The 20,309-nt window shown below is 40.1% G+C and overlaps 1 protein-coding gene across 3 annotated transcripts in view; it reads left to right on the forward strand.

Moving 5' to 3' along the window:
- Positions 1-20,309, forward strand: part of MMP16 (matrix metallopeptidase 16) — a 241,348-nt gene that overhangs the window by 12,649 nt on the left and 208,390 nt on the right. The window contains exon 1 of one of the 3 annotated variants that reach the window (XM_084621486.1): positions 8,743-8,847. The exons of the other annotated variants lie outside the window; for them this stretch is intronic. The gene's annotated coding sequence lies outside the window, so the exon portion shown is untranslated. Of the gene's footprint in view, positions 1-8,742; positions 8,848-20,309 lie in introns of those variants that run through there. 3 annotated transcript variants of the gene reach the window in all.

The raw sequence follows: 20,309 nt of genomic DNA on the forward strand, positions 1-20,309 counted from the left end.
TTGCTGGGATCATCTCCGGAGCTTTTTTAAAAAAATGGCATCATATTAGCTATCCTCCTGTCATCAGGTACAAAGCTGATTTAAGTGATAGGTTGTATACCACAGTTAGTAATTCTGCAATTTCACGTTTGAGTTCCTTCAGAGCTCTGGGGTGAATCCCATCTGGGCATACGGACTTATCACTGTTTAGCTTATCTGTTTGTTTCAAAACCTCCTCTAAAAAGAATGGCTTGGGTATGGTGATCTCCCTCACATCCTCTGCAGTGCTGACCGAGGCAAAGAATTAATTTCGCTTCTCCATAACGGCCTTGTCTTCCTTGAGTGCTCTTTTAGCACCTTGATCATCCAATGGCCCCACTGACTGTTTGGCAGGCCTCGTGCTTCTAATGTACTTAAAAATTGCTTTGCTATTTAGTGTTTGTGTCCTTAGTTAATTAGCTCTTCAAATTTTTTCTTGGCCCGCCTGCCTAATTTTACTTTTACACTTGACTTGCCAGAGTTTATGCGTCTTTCTATTTTCTTCACTAGGATTTGACTTCCAATTTTTAAAGGATGCCTTTTGCCTCTAATGGCCTCTTTTACTCTGCTGTTTAGCCATGCTGGCATTTTTTTCTTTGTGGTATACATTTTAGTTGGAGCCTCTATTGTGGTGTTTCTAGATAGACTCCATATAATTTGCAGGGATTTTTCCCTTGTGATTGTTCCTTTTAATTTCTATTTAACTAGCTTCCTCATTTTTGTTTAATTCCCCTTTTTGAAGTTAAATGCATCTGTAGTGGGTTTCTTTGGTCTTTTCCTCCTACACACATGTTAAATTTAATTACTTTATTGTTGCTATTACCGAGTGGTTCAGTTTTTTGGGCCAGAATTTGTGCACCATTTAGGATTACATCAAGAATTGCCTCTCCCCTTGTGGACTCCAGGACTAGCTACTCCAAAAAAAAAAAGTCATTTATGGTGTCTAGAAATTTTATCTTTGCATCTCTTTCTGAGGTGACATATATTCAATCAATAGGCATTTGTACATTTTGTCAGTATTCAGTTGCTTGCCTTCATGTGTTATATTTAAGTGGGGTTTTGTTATGTTTTACTACCTGTACTTTGTCACTAGCTCCTATCTGTACTTTACCATCTTTTTTTCCCCTATCCTTTTTACTAGGATATATAATTTCCTCTTTAATAAATTCATTCTTTCGGGATGTCTCTGCCCAAACCGTGTGCTCCTCTGCACCTGGCATCTTTCCCTCAGCCTTTAGTTCAAAAATTCCGCTACAGTCTTTTTAATTTTACATGCCATCAGTCTAATTCCATTTTGGTTGAGGTAGAGCTCATCCTTCCTGTATAGGCTCCTCCTTTCCATAAATGGTCTCCAGTTCCCCAGCTGCTATGCGGCACCCTCTCATGCCCATGTACACAGCACTACCTGCGTGTCCCCATCAGCACAAGGATGTCTGATGCTGGCTCCCTGCACTTGGGTGAATTTCACAGTCAAATCTTTACCTAAGGGTATAAAGGAGCCAGTGTTTCTCCTATTGAAATCAAAGAGACTTTTGCCATTGACTGCAATGGGATCAGGATTTTGTCTTAACTGACTTGCCCAAAGTCACAAAGGATGTCTGTGTCAAAACTGACAATAGAACTCAGGGCCCTTGTTAGGCGTATGCCTTAAAAAATGACTAGCCAACATCCAAAATTCTAAACATCTATGCATTGCCCCAGAGGGGGAGAGAACAGACAGGTAAGCATTTCAGTAAACATTAACTAATTAGAAAAAATATTTGAGAAGAATAAGCTAGTTACATGTCTGTTGCCTGATGGACAATCCCCAAGAAGATAGAAAGGAAAATGGCATTTTAATCATTTTACTGGCTAAGAACCTGCAAGACTTAAAGATCATTAAATATTCACTATTTAGCAACAGGCCCATCAGAGAGGGAAAATGCATAAAACAAAAATACCCTACACCATTCAAAACATTTTCTCTATTTAATATGTAGAAACAATGCCTGTAATTGACATTTTTTAACTTCTAAAACAGTATACAAAGTCCCAAACAAAGTGCCAAAACAAAAAAGCAGTGTATCCCTATGATGGTATGACATGGCTCAAGTAACTCCACGAGGATGTTGTCTACATTTTAAATTATTTTGAGGCTTATAAGTAGGCTGTCAATTAATTGCAGTTAAAGAAAAACAAATCAACAAGATTAAAAAAAAGTCACGATTAATCAAACAGATAAACAATAACAGAATACCAATTTACATTTATTATAAATATTTTGAATGTTTCTCTACACTTTCAAATATATTTATTTCAATTACAACACAGAATACAAAGTGTACACTGCTCACTTTATATTATTGTTTTTATTACAAATATGTCCACTGTAAAAAAGATAAACAAAAGAAATAATATTTTTCAGTTCCCCCATTACAAGTACGGTAGTGCACTCTCTTTATCATAAAAGTGAAACTTACAAATGTAGAATTCTTTTTTTTACATAACTGCACTCAAAAACAAAACAATGTAAAACGTTAGAGCCTACAAGTCCACTCAGTCTTACTTCTTGTTCAGCAAATCACTAAGACAAACAAGTTTGTTTACATTTGCGGGAGATAATGCTGCCTGCTTCTTATTTACAATGTGACCTGAAAGTGAGAACAGGCGTTCATTCACATGGCACTGTTGTAGCTAGTGTTGCGAGGTATTTACATGCCAGATATGCTAAACATTCGTATGCTCTTTCATGCTTTGACCTGTAGATTTTTTAAAATCTTTTTTACAGTGCAAATATTTATAATAAAATAATATGAAGTGAGCACTATATACTTTTGTATTTTGTGGTGTTATTCAAATTAATATAATTGAAAATGTAGAAAAACATGCAAAAATTTATAATAAATTTAAAATGGAATTCTGTTATTGTTTAACTGTGCAATTAAAACTGTGACTAATGGCAACTACATTTTAATCTTGCGAATAATTTGTGATGATTTTTTAATCATTTGACACCCCTACTTATAAGTATACATTTGATTTAATTAACAATATCTTTTATTTTTAATTATTTTATTAGCGTAAAATAATTTTGATTCAATATAAATTTAAATTTCATAATTAATAGTGTCAGAGGTCACATTCAATTGCTGCTCATCTTATTCGAGTGCGTAGTTTCATTGATGTCAGTTGGACAACTTGCTTTGAGACTGCAGAAACAGGATCTTAAACCCAACTGGGTCAAAATGAGGAGAATTGTAGTTCATGTGATAGCTCAAAATCCAGCATCTGAAAAAAACCTGAAGATGTTACTTGCTGTATTTGTCCTTTTGTTTTTACTCATGGACCTTATTTTGTGATTTCAGCACTGCCAGATTGTTCATAAGTAAACTCGGTGTTTTGCAAGACACAGTAACACTACTGAACCTTTTTTCTTGCAGAAAAGCTTCTTTCGTGATATTTAGCTCTTTCCTCTTGTTTTGTATTGGCAGGCTCATTGCACAGGGAAAACAGTATTTTAGCCTCTTTGTGAATAATCTAATCTTTATTTTTTGCTCCCAAAGAGAATTTGCTTTATGTCTCAGCTGTGAGATAAAGTTAGTCATAGTCCCTCACAGATTAATTGATTAGATGTGTTTTTAATGGATATGAGAACATTTTTCTCTATTTGCAGGATTGTTTTTGAGAGAGACACTGTCGATGCAAAGTAGACCCAAAATTTTAGACTGTGTAAAAACATGTTTATTTTTAAAAAAAAGCTTCAGTGAAAAGAGTCATTTAAAAACAACTAAGCATGGTATTGCCCTCCCCGCACCCACCCCACCCCCCCAGCCAGTCATTCAACAATCATGAGTCAGATCCTAGAAAAACATGAGATTGGCATCAAATCATGAGAGATAAAGGGTATTGGGAGCATTTTGTTTTCTGCTTTTTTTTTAGCCTTCACATTTCAGGTTTTCTCTACAACCATGAGGGATAACATTTTTTTTTTTTTTTTTAAATTTCAGTGAAAGCTGAGATTTTGATGTAATGGAATCACTCCTGAATCTGGGGCCTTAAGAAAAACAAGAAATATTGCAAGAGTCACAATAAAATCTCAGGTGCTGGCAACACTTTAAGCATATGCATGAAATATTTGTAACCTAAGCAATTCAGCATTGAGATCCTGAAAACAAATCTGACTATAAACAACAGCAAAACAGACTGAATTTGTTTTTTAATTGTCCAAACCAAGAGAAATGCAAGAGGTAAACAAACATCATGACGAAAAGCCCCCTGGGTTAAAAAAAATAACCTAGGGTGCTGTTAGTAATATTTATAGAAAATTGTTTGTTTGAGGTATATGATTTTAAAGTTGATAGTGTCCAATTAATGTCAAAAGGTAGAACCTTTGGGAGCATTTGTATAATTTCATGTACTCTTGAGAGCAGATACAGATATCTCCTTTTAACTCTTTAGAAATTGTAAAATTTGTTTTTTCCTTCGTTTGAAGTATACCACCCTTATTATCAGTCCTGCCATGACAGTACCAGCTCCATTTCAGATGATTCCTTAACAACATAGACTTCACTCCTGGCTCTCCAAATGCAGCACCAGTTCTGCTCCAGTCCCCCCTTTTCTGTGTTGATACTTTCTCTGGTGCTATTTTGGCACTATTAAAACTTGCCACTTCAAAAGCTTAAAGTGCTTCTTTTCAGTGCTGTCAAACACTGATTTTCAAAAAGCTTTCTGCTAACCACTGTAATTATACAATTTACAAAGCCTTGTTAAAGTATTTAAAAATGGTCTGCCTGCTGGCCTGTACTCTACACTACTGTGAGAGAGACTGAGGTTTGATTCCCCGGTTCATCCTTTAATTCTCTGCACCAGCAGGGATTGGGAGTGTGGTGGAGACATTGTACATAGCTCTTCTTACTCGCTGTGCCATCAGGGCTTGTGATTGCTTGGGGAGCTAGGGTTCACAGGTGTCTGGTTTTCAACCAGAATACCCGGTCGAAAAGGGACCCTGGCTGCTCCAGTCAGCACCGCTGACCGGGCCATTAAAAGTCTGGATGGCAGCGCAGTGGGGCTAAGGCAGTCTCTGTGTGACTCCCGGAAGCAGAGGCATGCCCCCCCTCTGACTCCTAAATGTAGGGGCAGCCAGGGGGGTCCGTGCACTGCCCCTGCCCCAAGCACTGGCTCTGCAGCTCGTATTGTCCAGGAACCTCAGCCTCATCTAGGAGCCGGATGGGAGACATTCTGCTGCTTCTAGGAGACATTCTGCTGCTTGAGGTAAGCGCCACCCAGAGCCTGCACCCCTGACTCCCACCCGCACCCCACCCCCCTGCCCCAGCCTTGATCCCCCTCTCGCCCTCCGAACTCCTTGGTCCCGGCCCGGAGCACCCTTGTGCACCCCAAACCCCTCATCCCCAGCCCCACCCCAGAACTCGTACTCCCAGCTGGAGCCCTCAACCCCTTTTACCCCCAACCCCCTGACCCAGCCCTGATCCCCATCTCGCCCTCTGAACCCCTTGGTCCCAGCCTGGAGCACCCTCCTACACCCCAAACCCCTGATCCCCAGCCCCACACCCCCAGTCGGAGCCCTCACTGCCTCACACCCCAACCCCCTGCCCCAGTCCAGAGCCCCCTCCCACACCCTGAACCCCTCATTTCTGGCCCCACCACAGAGCCTGAGGCAGCCTGGTGTAAGTGAGTGAGTGAGTGAGTCAGGCTGGGGAGAGCGAGTGACGGGGGGGGGAATGGAATGAGCAGGGGGCGGGGCCTCAGAGGGGGGCGGGGCAAAGGTGTTCGGTTTTGTGCAAGTAGAAAGTTGGCAACCCTAGGGGGAGTAGGGAGCAAGAAGATGTTTCATTGCTCTGTAGCTAGGGCTGCGATCATGAATGCTGTTTATATTCATGTTCTACATTTAACCATCAACTAGAAACTGATTATATCTTACTAATGACTTTGACAGGAGTTGATTCAGATAATAATATAAACATTCTTCCAACCTACCTAAAAGATGGATATATATAGGTAATTTAAGCTAAAATAGAGATGGCTGAAAAATTTAGAAGAAACACTTTTCTGTTGGAAAATCCTGTTTTGTTGAAGCTGAACTGTTTCATGGAATATGTTGATTTCAATGAAATTTTCATTTACTTTCATTTTCATTTTCTTATTTTGTTTCATTCCAACTGATATAAAATAATCAACTATATCCATATTTAATATTTGAGATGATATAATGTTTTGACTTTGTTGAAACAAAACATTCCAGATCATTTTGATGTCACATCTAAATATTTCAGAATTTCTGCTCTGTGAAAAATTTCAACTATTTCATCGCACTTTGGGATGACAACAAATTTCAGAATGTTGGAATTTCCCACACAATATAAACTTGTTCTTTGAGCAGCTCTAGGCTATAATATTTGTGGTTCTCTCCCTATGTATCTAACGTGAAACATTTCTTCTGTGTAGGAGATATAATTTTTCCCTTCAGTTTTCCCTTTTCCTTTTTCATTTGCCTTTTGAGAATTAAACAACTTGCAGTTACTCTGAGTATAGGAATAGGCGTTTATTTAGTTAACTGCCCAGGTAGTGCTTTTTGCAGATGGTTGTAAGAGGAGTACTCACACAGGTTGTTGATACAGGGGAGGGACTATTGACTCTTAACCACATAATCAAAAGTTTGAAAACTCCCTTAATGATTGGTCTCTCCCAGGGACCATAAGATGGGCAAGGCCAGGTGATTGTCTATGAATGCCCTGGCTTTCATGTGGCATTCTGCTTGTCACCCAGAGGAGTTAACATCTTTAGGTATGATTCTTTGCTAGCCTTGATGGGGTCAGATTCAGCCTGTGAGCGGTATCCTTTAAGAGTGTCTCTAAAGAAGTTGGGATGAATTTAGTTCATGATGTCCTGTGTGGCTGGAGTGACCCTATCCCATTAGCTTCAGGAGGAGTCCACGCAGAATCCTTCCAAGGACAAACTGCTGAGCTTGAATTAATATGAAAACTAGATACCATTAACTTGGGTTTGAATAGAGACTGGGAGTGGCTGGGTCATTACACATATTGAATCTATCTTCACACCTTCTTGTCAACTGTCAAAATGGGCCATCTTGATTATCACTACAAAAGTTTTTTCTCCTGTTGATAATAGCTCATCTTAACTAATTAGCCTCTCACAGTTTGTATGGTAACTTCCAACTTATCTGTATGTGTGTGTATATATATATGTATATCTTACTGTATGTTCCATTCTATGCATCCGATGAAGTGGGCTGTAGCCCACGAAAGCTTATGCTCTAATAAATTTTTTAGTCTCTAAGGTGCCACAAGTACTCCTGTTCTTTTGGCGGATACAGGCTAACACGGCTGCTACTCTGAAACCTGTACAATTAGGTTGTCCCTTGGGTGCCCTGTAGAGCTTCTGGTTACTGCTGAATGTGGCTTTATGCTGAATGAACATGGTATTGAGGCATCTTTGAAAAAAGTCTATGTTACATATAATATATTAAATAATAAAAATACCTTGTGCTGGTTTCCCATAGGACTGACCAGGTGTAGAAATGCTGATATATCACAAAGTAAGTTGTGCTTACTGCATTACTGACCCAACTGAAACCAGAACTACTGGAAATCTCATTTAAAAAATTGTTCTAAAGACATTTCCAGCACAATTTCTGAACCAAAGAGTTTGGATAAGCATCCATACCAGAGCTCAGCCTCAGTCCTTTCAAGGACTGCTCTTGTGATGACAAATATCAATCCCATGTCAAGCTGAGTCATATGCTGACAAGTTAACTTTCAAGCTAACTGTGATATATCAGAAGGTACAAAAATCAGTATAAAATCTACTGATTCTTGCTAACATTTGCCTAAGTTAACTAATCTGGCCCAGGTTCACCTCTCCTGCACAACAAGGCTTCTCAACTCCAGGAGATGGCAGGCACTTCTTTGACCTATTCACAGCTGAAGGCAGTTTTACCTTTCACCAGGACTCCATAAAGGTCCTGGCAGAAGAAGCTGCAGCAGCAGTGCACTGAACAGGTATATATTTAATGTGCTTTAACCACAAATCCTCTGTGGACCATGCCATCCGTTTTTGGAACAGTGTTTTCCCCCTCCCTCCATTATCTCATAGCAGAGGGAAGATTGCACCTTGGATCGTAACTCCATTGGAAAACTTTCCTCCCCCAGGACCTCCTGTTCTAGAGTCAGTGTGCAATGGCTCACTGACTCTGGCTGAAGTTTATCTGTAATCTAAACTTCAAAATCCTGCCATAGTTTTGTTGCCCTCTGGGACATCATTTCAGTTTCAAAAATGTCCTTCTTAAGGTCAAGTGACCAGAATCGCACACAGCATTCTACTTCTAGAGCCTGATACTCCATTGCCTTTCATCTTGTGTAGCCATTTACATCTGTGCAGACCGAGTGTAAAGGCAGTAGAGAATAAGACCTCTGATCTTATTACTTACTAGTGCTGTGTATTGTGACATACTACATTTTAGCAATATACATTCCATACAGTTCTTCTCTCTATGGTAACCCCTTGTTTGCATTTTCAGTTTTTCCAAAATCATGCCAATAATTTTAATGTAAAATAGATTGACAGTCATCCCCCCGAAAATCTTGTTTGTGTCTCTGATCTGCATTATGTTTCCCAGTGAGCTATTTCCTCTATGATTGTTTTCTTTTTAAAAGTGAGTTTAACATGTTTGAGAGCTGCAGGGTTAACCATACTGGATACTGAAGTCCTTATGTTCAGGATCGGCCCAATACGAACAATGGAAATGAAAGCTTACCCACTGTGCCCTGCTAATGAGGTTCAAAAGTGACCTGGAGGAGCATACCTAATCTGAGGGTGAGTACATAGTTTAGAATTAAGACACATTCATTCTTTATCCTGAAATGTACTGAGACCACCATCTCATATCACATACCAGCAGACCTCTCCCATCCTTCAGCAGCAATGACATTGGGTCACTCCCAGATTTAGAACACATGCTTAGATGGAAAAAGCTCTTTATCCCGTTACCCGAGCCTTTCAGTTCCCCATCCAAAGACATTTGAATGTGTTCACACTGTTCTGGTTCGATCCTGCTCGGTGCTGCCCCTAATCCAGCAATGCATATGTTGAAGTGCTTGGCTAGATCAGGGCCAGAGTGCCCAGTTTCTTGCAGAATGAAGCCCACTGTGCTTATTTTCTGTCATTAGTATAATTAGCCCTCTTTTGGTACCCTCCTGAGTTTCATATACTGTATAAACAAAAGCAGGACTAATGCCAGCCTTCTGTATCGCTTTGCTTGTTACCTCACTACAAGTTGAATGGCTTCCTTTTATTGGCACCCTCTGTTCCCTTTTCCTAATCCAGTCCTTAATCCCTTTGAACAGTTTTTCCCCCAATAAAATGCTGTTTGACCTTGAGTGAAAATGTTGTTGTGTTGTACAGTGGTAAATGCATCTTTGAAATCAAGATAAATAAGGTTTTCTATGGCTTTCTCTTGTTAGCCCTAAAGAACCACAACTGTTATAGGAAAGTAAGTGGGGTTCTATTCTGGTCTGTGCATAATCAAGAGAATTGCAGAGCTAAATTCTTCCTGAAACCACATCTGTGCAACCACATGGAAGACAATGTGCTAAATTGTGCTCAGCCCAGCAAGGACACATAGGAAAACAGAGGGTGCAACAGTAGGTTTGGGCTGAATCCCACTGAATAGCTGATGCATTACTCCCAGCTAACAACACTTCATTTTCTGGGAGGAGACTTGAACCACAAATTATTGAAGAAAGTACAAAGGATGTCAAATGAACAAACTGTAGGAATTGCTGAGAGAGATCTGAGGCCTAAAAGTTCCATGCTAGCCTGATAATCAGTAGCCATTTGCTGTAATTATAAAATAGTTTTGATGTTTCTTTTCCTTATTTGTTTAAGTGGAAAAGTTAATTTCATCACACCACACAGATGTGATTAGGGTGAAATTCACCCCAGTGCTGATGTAGAAGGCCTCCAGGTACTGTGGAGGGGTATGAGTAGTGGCTAGGCAGAGATGATCCCATGTTGGCTCCAAATAGACTAGTTTGGAGAGAAGCACGAGAGTCAGGCTGGGTGGGGGAAACTAGGGGAAGAGCCAAAGGACCTAAGCTTATGGTTATGACCCACTGGCCCCAAACCCCAACAACAGGGGCCAAGGATGGATAATGCCAGCTATTCCAGACCTTAGGCAGGTCATCAGCCATGGAAGGGCTGCAATGCAGCCCTGTGGCCTGTCCATGAATTGGAGGGGTAGATTCTGTGCCCTGCACCGACATGCACAACCCACACAGAGTTCCTTCCTCATGTGGAAGCCTGCCCAACCTTCTGCACAGGGGGGAGGGGAGTGATGCTGGTGCTGCCAGGCAGGAAGGCAGAAGAAACCATGCTGTCACGGGATACTTTGAGTGCTGAGCACACTGGCCCACTTCTGCAAAGCACCTATGGACATGCCTAAAGTTAAGCATGTTATGTAACTGGCAGACCAAATGCCAGCTCATGAAAGGCTCCAGGCCTCACTGATCCTTGTAAATAACTCATTTCTTTTCTTAGTGAATAAATCTTTGTTGGTTTATTACAGTATTGGCTACAAGTCTTGTCTTTGGTGAGAGGTCTGGGGTGTAACTGACCTGGGATAAGTGACTGGTCCTTTGGGACTGGGAGTAACCTGAATATTGTTGTGATTTTTGGTGTAAGGGATCATCTGTGACAAAGACAGATGGCAAGATATATTGGAGTGTCCAAGGGGACTGTCTGTGATTGCATGTTAAGGCTGTTATAGTGCTTTAGTAGTTTACAATTGTTACTTGGTTGGTGAAATCTAAATATAGAACTTACAGCTAGTTTGGGGTTTGTGCCCTGTTCCTGGACCATCTGCCCTGAGGTTCACACTCATGCTCATGAGCCACTCCAGACAGCCTGACACATGTGAGAAGTCCCATTTATGTCATATCACTCTGCCTTTACAAATTAAAATGCCAACAATAAATAATTAGAATTAACAAAAAGTATAGTGTGGATGGGAAAAATCCTATGTGTTTTCAGGGTGCATGAAAGAGGCATCAAGTCACCTTTACCACTGCTGATAAGCACTCTCTAAAGCAGCAATGGACACTGGCTTTATTTCTGGTCAATACAATAACAAAAAAGATACTCATAGAGGAAATTCAGTCCAATGCACGTGCAATATTTTTTATGTTGTGAATTCTATTTTTGGCTTATGTTACATTGCCAAATGGTGTATTACTGTCAACAAATACTCAATTTTTTAAAAGGGAAATTGAGTCTGAACATCAACTGAAAAATGTTCTGATGGGGAGATCTACTAGAATATGAAATAACTTCCCAAAGAAGAGGTGCAAGCCTACTAAACTAACCTAAACAATACACACAAGAATATATCATACCAAGAACAATCCTACATTGACAGGAGTGTGGATAAAATGGCCCACCAACGCCTTTCCCATCTCCAATTGCCTGTTGAAATTTTATAAACAAAATTCATCTCAAGGTATATTTCATTTACATATATATGCCAGGTGCACAAGATGAAGGATAAAACATGCTTTTACATTCCCCCCTGAAACAAGAAATACCTAATTTCAACCTTAAATTCAAAACTGTTCACTCCCAGAACTCCTCAGAATGGCCACTAAATCTCACCACCACTACAACAACATGTAAACTGCACTTAGATCTCTGCTAGAGTTACTGCAGCGGTCTTCTCCTGGAAAGTTCTCTGCTTATTTGGGGGCATTCTCAGATCTTTTTCAGGGCACTCTTCAACTGGCTTTACCTGCTGTTGCTTCACCCCAGGGAGTTGAGGGTCCTTCTTCTCATTACATCCAGTCTTATTTTCTATCGCCCTTTTAGGTCCTTTTCATCAAGTGTCTCCCTTACATTGAATATCTGTATTGCGGATTGTTTTTCTGAAGGTGTATTAGCTTTCCTTTTTCCAGGACCAAACTCAGCTTGTTATTTCCTGCCTTGATAATGACATACAGCACACCATACGTAACAGTATCTTTCTACCTACAGTAAAATATAGCCAGAGAGAGAGAGAGAGAGGCTTTACACTAGCTGTGCTTCACTTGTACTCTCCAAAGGAGAGTGTGCTCATTTCCCAGAATTAACTTTAATTCTTTAACAAAAAGTGATTTGTCAAAAAGAGAACAGGGATCAGAGAACTCGACAATTCCATTTCATAGTCCCTGAAACTTACTGGATCAGAAATATAGCTACAGGAAAAAGGGTGAAAATATTGCACAGGAAAAAGGATGCATGTGGCAGGATGCATGATTTGTTTGAATACTGAGGGGGGTGGGTGGTCAAATCTACGAGATGATGTAATTAAGCTGTGCTGGTATCATGGCAAATAACTATTAATTAAGAACTAGATTGTGCCTTTAGTGTAGGCGCACTGCCCTAGGGAGTAGCTAGGGAAGGAATTGGGTCTCAGACTCAAAATCGCTTCCATGTGCCATCCGAAAAAGCAATCTCTATTGCCCCTGATCAGTAGCAGATTACTCCCCGTCACGCCCCCTTTCCTCCCCCCCCCCACCCCCGGGCTGGCTTATACATTGGGCATAGAACCAAACATCCACCCACTCTTCTCTTCTCTAGGAGGAAATATTGGGTGTCAAGATTCAGGGAAAATGTGGTGGGGAATTGGGTGGAGAGTCTTACCCCCCTTCATGGTCAAGGAGGGGCTAACCACAAGCTAAACGTATTTTTGCCATGTATAAACTACTTTACATTGTCAAAGTGCTTGGCAAACTTTAACTAAAAATCCTCCCAGTAATGGTAATCATACTGTGAAACAGCAGTATCTCCTGCAGTCCCTGCAGCATTTTATCACACATTTATGACACCCTTATGTATACTCACTAGAAAATATTAATAATCACTCCAGTCACAGTTTCCAGTCATTATTCCAGGATCCTGATTGTCCCTTCTCAATCCGCAGCATATAGCCTTCACTGATCATCCATCTAGGCCTGTCTAGCTCTCCACTTCAGCATTCCTCCCTGTACAAGTGAATAACGCCACTCCATAATATTATGCGGAAATTTCACATGCCACAAGATTATTTGTCACTTTGCTATCAAATACAATTTTCCTTGGGTGCTTATTGAGTCCATCACACATGTACAGATGGGGAAACTGAGACAGAGAGGTTCATTAACTGGCAAGAGATCAGGGCCATCCTATATGGTCTCAAGGCTCTGCTCCCATATCCGAGTTCCCCTCATGCTGATCATGAGAGCACGTCAGCCATGTCCTGTGTCAACAGACAAAGGGGGAATAAGGTCTACAGTCCTTCAAAGAGAATCTGACTTCATGATGACTTGGGCAGAGGAGGATCTGCAGTCAATTAGCTCCCTTCACATCGAAGGAAAAATCAATGGTACTGGTGACTGGCTCAGGAGGCAAAAATTAGATCATCCAGAATGGGAACTAGATCTGGAGATGTTCCATCTACTGGTAAAGGAATTTGGTCTCTCAGCAATAGATCTGTTTCCCTCCCACCTGAATCAGAGGATTTCAGTGTTCTTTTGCCTGTAGGTTCACAAAGCCAGGGAATAGACACCTTGTTGCAAAGATGGTCAAAGAGACTCATACAAGAATTCCCTTTTCCTATCCACACCAGAACACAATGAAAGATCAGGAGAGAAGCAGCACTGGTAGTTCTGGTAGTCCCGTTCTGGTCAAGGAGGCCTTGATGCTCTGACCTCCTTGATATGATTCTCAAACCTCCCATCTGCTTTCATTCTAGAAGGGATCTGATATTACAAGGGCCAATTATGCATCAGAATCCAGACAATCTGCACCTACCTGTCTGGGTCTTGAACAGAGTCACTTAAGCCAAAGTGATTATGCAGAAGAGGAAATAGCCACACTTTTAGCTTCCAGAAATAAATCTTCGAACTCAGTGGAGTCAGGGTCCTTGTTGAATTTTTATCCATTGGGGCCAGGGCCAGGGTCTTATCTCCGCTTCTGTATTGGTACCACAGATTCCTGAATTTCTTCAAGATGGACTCAGTCTAGGCCTGGCAGCTCAGACATTCACGGTACATCTACACTGGATCTGGGAGCCTCCCAGCCCAGTTAGACAGCATCACGTTTGCGGGGTTTGAGCTAGCAGGCTAATAGCAGTCTGGACACCATGGCTGAGGCTGCAGCTTGGGCTCTCAAGCCCACCTGACCTCCTAGGCCACTGGGGCTCTTGTAGCTCCAAGTACCAACAGGAGGTCCTCTTAGGGCAAGTCAACACTACAAAATGAAGTCGACCTAAGTTATGTTGACATACAGCCAGTGCAGGATTTGAATTGGTTTTACGTGTCCACACTATACTCCTTGTGTCAGCGGTGCATGTTCTAACCAGGAACACTTGCACTGATTTAACGGCCCATGTGGAACACTTTCTGAAAGGCAGCAACAGTTGATGTAAGCAATGCAGTGTCTACATTGACACTGCATCGATCTAATTACAATGATTTAAGTGCTACACCTCTTGCTGTGGTGGAGTTATTAAGTCGGTGCCATGGGCAAGTCAATTGGTGGGAGCTATGAATTAGTTTAGATGCTTACAGAGTAAGGTCGACATAAGCTGCCTTACATCGACCTAAATCTGTAGTGTCAACCAGGCCTTAATCCTGGGGCTCTTTCCCACAGTCGCCTTCCCGCACCTACTGCCTACCAGAACAGTTTCTCTCTGGGCCTACAGACTTCTTTCCCAGCTCAGCACCCAGATGATCAACTCTTCTTCTAGCTTGAAGAGGGCACTTGAGGGCATATGCTCCTCAGGCTTAGGTTCTGGCAGCTGTTAGAGTTAAGGGAGTGGGGCTGACTGGGTGAATGTATATGAGTCACAGAGGCTGCAGAATGGGCTGGGCCAGTGTGATTCAGAGTTCAAGTTTGATACCTTGAAACTGTGACACTATGTATTTGTAACTGCACCTGTATCTTCTTTGTGGTCCACTCCAGAAGTACCCAGACATTTTTTTAGGCCTCCAGCCATCACCTGTCTCGGCACTGGAACCTGTGTCACTCTCCCTTCTGATTGAGGGTTTTCAGGCTGCACAGCCTCTGCCATACACTGTGATATCCCCAAGAAATCAGTCTGTTTAATAGCCAGCACCTGTAATTTGCTTGTGAAGGCAGGTTAGTAATTGGTGGACACTGTTTTAGCCCCTGGAGAAAGAGGACCAGCAACTGTGGGTCACGGTCAGACCTGTTGGGGAAATCACAGTGAGGTCAAGATGGATTGCAAGCCAAAACCTAGAAGACCAGAAGGGAGAGAGACGTGCATGTCTGTATGGGAGAAGTGGCGGTTTGAGCCTGAAACCTTAAGTAAGTTCCTGAAAGGAGGACATGAGGTAGGGGTCAGAGGTGCAGGTAACCCTGAAACTGTGACACACAGCACATCACCGCACTGGCAAAATACACATTAATAGCCCTGCTATTGAAATAGTAGGCTATTAATATCCTATAGAACCAGTTCCTTTTATAAGCAAATAGGTAAGAGAGCTAGGGCGGTAATCATGAAAGAGGTGGTAATTTTGTAGAGTATTCTGGAACATGGTGCAGAATATGGTGAAGTTTAACTCTTGTTCTAGATGATCAAAGAATGTAGAACACCTTAAGGTTCTTGAAGTAGACTTGTAATATAGAAGTAATGTGTTATCCCTTTGTATGTTGCAAGAAAAGCAAAATGATCTTAGAAAAATGTTAGCATGAAGAAAGGACTTCAGAGTAAAAAGTTAAGTTAGAGTTTAATCAACCATGAGTACTTCAGCACAGGTTTTATTTTTGGTCTTTGATAAAAGATATAAACATGCTATTGTTTAATTGTCATATGCTATTAACTCCTTGAGAAATAACAGGAAGTTTTGATGGTAAAAATTTCAAAAGCATCTTTTCATCTTTCATGTAATTTACTGCATATGTGAATATTATTTCTGTGACTATGACTATTGGTTTTTCAAGAATAACAACAGAATTTTGACTTAATATTTTTGAGTAAGTATGTATAAGACAAGTGTGGATGAGGTCAGTGTAAATAAGCTATCTTTTTTGTTACATTTTATTTTAATTTTGGAATTCTTTATTTGTGCAATCACTAATAGTTTTGTTTAAAGAATTGAAAGAGATGTGTTTGATTTCATATTGCATATTAAATAATATGATTATTAATCACAAATCCTCATATATAGGATGGTTTGATGGGTTGATATGTTTTGTTAGAAAAGCAGCGGTGAAAGCTTTTGTTAATAATATGGTTCTTAAATGTGCTTTTTGCACATTCCCCCCTGTAAAATAGTGCTTCTATCTGTGCAAATACAGCCTATCTCATGAGTAATTTGTCCTCAGTTAAGCCTCTTGTCTTGATTACAACGAAGGCCCTTTTATACACTTATTTTGTTTCTTTAAAAATAGACATACAGAACATTGGGAAAAGGGACAAGGCAGGCTGTTCAGTGTGCCATATTTTGTATATGTCTCTTTAGCGGGAGGTCAATGTGTATGAAGCTGCCTGTGGGTCTCCATGGCGACCTTGGTCTTGGACAGTTGCCTGCAGAGTGGCCTGCTCACAAAACACCATGCCCTGATGAATTATTTAGCTCTACTGAGAAAAATATAGCAACAGGCTCCTAGCGAGTGACTGAGGAGAACAGTAAGGTGACATCAGTATGCTTAGGCTGATGTGTTCCGGGGTTCTCATCAGCTAACAGGATGATGAGTTTGCTTTTCTTTTATTAGAGCTTCACTGTTTGTGTTTATCTATGAAGTATCCCCATATTTTGTCAGTGAGAATGAATAGAAGACTGCATAATATTCATTCTGTTGCCTGTCAGTCTTCTTTCTTTGATATTAGTCTTATAATTATCTTGGAACGGTTTCAATGATTTTGTTGATCATTTTTTTTATGATATGTCACCATAGACCGTGATTATACCAAATGATGAAGGCAGAGTTTTGTGTATCATACAGCATGGGGAGATCCAGAAATTAATAGTGCGCAATGTCACAGTCGGATGTTTGCGGGTTGGTTTTTTTTAAATAATTGTTTTATTATTTTCAAAAGGATTTTGTCCCAAATGCATATGCACAAGCTGAGGATTTGTTGAAGCATTTGCCTACAGTGAGTAGAGTTAAAATAAAACAAAATAGGAAAGATATGATTATTTCTAGCCTTATTCCCTCTTATAAGTAGTGCTAGGCAACATTTTTTGGACTCATGGTTTATTTGCTAAAACATGTAGATTGATTCAGCCTGAAGCTATTCATACATTTGACAGGAATTAATCAAATACTTTTGGCAAAAACATTTTTTTCCAGGATTTAGATGCCATTGGCAAAATGGCACCAGGAATAGGAGGTAATGGGGCCCACCTTATGACTGTTAGTCCAGTGTTTAACGTACTCACTGGGATGTGGAAAGCATAGCATTAATTCTATCATCTGCCTAATGCAGAGAAGAAATTTGAACATGGGTCTTCTAAGTCTCAGGAGAGACTAGGCTATGGAAGAATCTAGTGTGGGTCTGCCTTAATCTCTCCTGTTGAAGCTTTTATACCTTTATGAATAATAAACTAGTCCTTGGAGTTGAACTTGGCTTTCCCACATCCCAGGTGAGCACCTGGCCACTAGGCTGTTCTCAAAGTATGCTTATGGTCTCCTGACTATTCATTGTCATTCATTATGGCATTCATAGTCATTCATAATGACAATGAATAGTCAGTTGTTATGGGTTGAACAACGTGTCTCATTCAACCCCAAAGGAGTTTTTTGATTTGCTGACTTTTTTAAAAATTTTCAGATTTGGTTTGAGTCAAATCAGTGGGTTTTCTTTTTAAAACTGCCGATGAACTGAAATAACAGTTATTCACTGAGCTTTCATTATTAGTATAGGGAATATCTGCTCAAACCAGTAACACGGGGGTGGGGGTGGGGGAGGAAGAGAGACGGAAGGTAATACATACATTTAACTGCATGTACTGTGTGTGTGAAGGCACTCCTGACTTGCGCACAAATTTTGTGGATGCACTTTTTGAACTTTTGGGTCAGATTCAAAATGTTGTCTTATGCCGCGATTGTGCAAAGAATTACGTATGTCCATAAGCGTCTGCAGTACCCGGCCATAGTTATCTCCAAGAGACTCAGAAAGCCAAAGTACAAAGGGAGTTGAGGGTTTACTTCCTTCGGGAAAAGTTGTGTATTTTATGCTGCTGCTAAACAAATCCCTGTTTCATTTGCAAAAAGTGATCAGTGCTAAGGGTCGTTTTACCTTATCCCTCTATAATTTTACAGTAGTGATGTGACGGGTTGCAGGATCTGCCCCTGAAAAGATTATAAATTAGCTGTGTGAGAGACAGAGGGGGATACAGCCTTTGGGAAAGTAACATTCTCTCGGTTGAATCCAGGCTCTGGTAGTTTGTTGCTTATGTCATTTTTTTTTTGATTATATGCATTACCCTTGGAAGAAAGCCCTATTGACCGTTCTCTGTTCTGTTTCTGTTGTTCCAGTCCATCAGCTTACAAATGCATCTTGCTTTGCATCTTTGCATCTTTCTCAGTTTATTGTTCCTTGGTCCATAGACAAGTAGACTCTGGCTGAGGAGGAATTAAAAGTTAAGTGAGATCTAATATTATAAAAATGGGATAAAATGCACACAAATAAGATTATGGAACAGCAGTGCAATTATGTGTCGACATATATAATATACACAGTGAATATAAAGCATATACATTAAAAACAGCAGATGCACACTTCATGTAACCCTTCAAAATTCTGAAGTATTTACTTTATTTTCAGTAGGATCTTCCTGTCGATCATGTATGGCTTTCTATGAGCTGCAAGGTTTCCTTCAAACTCTGTATTCTTTTGCGTATTGAAACTGGTATCACTTTGCATTAGTGTGGTCATGTCAGAGAATCAGTCTATATATCAGTGTCAATTTCAATGTATGAATGTGAAAATGGTATTCTGAGCTGATTTTCCACCAGTTTAAGAATCTTCTTTCTTGATCATATAGAACAAAGAAACAATCTCCCCATTTTATATGATATGCATAACACTAACTAAAGTAAGGTCGTATCCATGGAAGGACATAAGGAGTAAGGAGCTCACCAGATCAGTATATTGATATGAAGTAAGTCAATCTAATAATCACACTCTGCATTTTGGTTCAATCATGGGCCATTAGTGAAAATAAAACATGCAGCAATTTGGTGAAGGAAATTTTTTAGCTCCTAAACACTTCAAGAAGTCACATATCAAAAATCTCTTTAGCATGTCTCACATCTCTGCAGACGCCAGCCTCAAATAAAAATCAAGTAATACACAGCCCAGTTATAAGCTAATAAATACAAGTCTTCGAGCAGCTTACAAAATAAGTGTGAAGATGCATGGTACACTTCAAGCACAGACAGTTAATGATACTGAAAAGAAATGTAATTTTTATTGGATAAACATAATACAGTTGTTGAACACTACAGCACAGGAACACAAATATCTTCAACAAGCACACAAATATCTGACCTACAAGGAAACTAAAATTCCACTACTTTCTTTTCAATCATCCACAGGCACTGTCCCCTTGATTTTTTCGTTACTACTTAGCTTTTCAATTTGGGTTCTCTCCTTTTTATAGGAAATTTTCCCAGCATGCTCTATTGTAGGAGCTGCCTTTTAAATCTGGAAGGGGCAAACAGATGGAGCTATAAGATGCTCTGAAAGCTAATTGTTGTAGCTTCCATATTCATTTGTTTTAGCCAGTAAGTACTTTCGGTCATTCTTGAGGAGATGGAGGATCTGCATATTTGCAAAGTACTTTGGTAGCTTTATTGTCGGTGGTGGACACTGTCATCTTAAATTTAGCCTAGCATTTAAGTGTTATGCAAAAAATTTATATAAAACTTAAATCAAATTGAAATGCTTTCATACATTTTCTAGAATCCAGTGAAAACAATTGTTTGCAAAAGTAAAATACAATAAATATTTTACAGAAACTCAACTGCAACACTGAGAATCTGAATGTGAAAGTGACTTTAAACACTGATGAAACTGGTTTGATTGAATTTCATTGAATAATCTGAGAAAAATCCAGAAGATAATCAAAGAGCCTAAAGGATAACAAATAGTCTGAGCTTTTAATATTCTGTTAATAATACAGTTAACAAAATATGTTTGTTCCAGCATATGTTTTTTCAAGTTGGTGGTATCTCTTTAACAGTCCTGAAGTGTTGCACCAATCTTTGGCAACAGACATTCAAGGCTGTTGACCTGG

This window comes from Lepidochelys olivacea, assembly GCF_965140295.1.
Source record: "Lepidochelys olivacea isolate rLepOli2 genome assembly, chromosome: 2".
Taxonomy (NCBI): Eukaryota; Metazoa; Chordata; order Testudines; family Cheloniidae; genus Lepidochelys; species Lepidochelys olivacea.